Source organism: Schistocerca nitens, chromosome 10, assembly GCF_023898315.1.
Source record: "Schistocerca nitens isolate TAMUIC-IGC-003100 chromosome 10, iqSchNite1.1, whole genome shotgun sequence".
In the NCBI taxonomy this organism is placed as follows: Eukaryota; Metazoa; Arthropoda; class Insecta; order Orthoptera; family Acrididae; genus Schistocerca; species Schistocerca nitens.
This window is the reverse complement of record NC_064623.1, coordinates 140,681,086-140,681,854: the sequence shown is the minus strand read 5'-3', so window position 1 is coordinate 140,681,854 and position 769 is coordinate 140,681,086. Positions and strand designations below refer to the sequence as shown.

Sequence of the window (769 nt, the reverse complement as noted above, 5' to 3'; positions counted from 1 at the left end):
ATATTTTGTGTTACCCGTCTTTCTCTATAGCTTACACCTATTTCTCTCAGAATTTCGAACATCTTGAACCATTTGACGTTCTCGAACGCTTTTTTCAGATCGACAAATCCTATGAACGTGTCTTGATTTTTCTTTAGTCTTGCTTCCATTATCAACAGCAAGGACAGAACTCCGTCCTTTGTGTCTTTACCTTTCCTAAAGACGAACCGAAATGGCAACGGCCTTGCGGCAGTGGATACACCGGTTCCCGTCAGATCACCGAAGTTAAGCGCTGTTGGGCATGGCCGGTACCTGGATGGGTGACCATCCGGGCCGCCATGCACTGTTGCCGTTTTTCGGGGTGCACTCAGCCTCGTGATGCCAACTGAGGAGCTACTCGACCAAATAGTAGCGGCTCCGGTCAAAGAAAACCATCATATCGACCGGGAGTGCGGTGTACTGACCACACGCGCCTCCTATCCGCATCCTCAATTGAGGTTGACACGGCGGTCGGATGGTCCCGATGGGCCACTTGTGCCCTGAAGACGGAGTGCTTTTAAAGACGAACCGATCGTCATCTAACAAGTCCTCAATTTTCTTTTCTATTCCTTTGTATATTTTTCTTGACAGCGACTTCGATGCATGAGCTGTTCGGTAATTCACGCGCTTTTCGGCTCTTGCAGTCTTGGGAATTACGTGGATAATATTTTTCCAAAAGTCGTGTGGAACATCGCTAGACTTGTAAATTGTACACACCACCGTGAATAGTCGTATTGTTGCCATTTCCCCC

General features: G+C 47.9%; 1 pseudogene; it reads left to right on the top strand.

The window, feature by feature from the left end:
- Window positions 1-213: 213 nt before the first annotated feature.
- Window positions 214-331, top strand: LOC126210753 (5S ribosomal RNA; annotated as a pseudogene).
- Window positions 332-769: the final 438 nt, after the last annotated feature.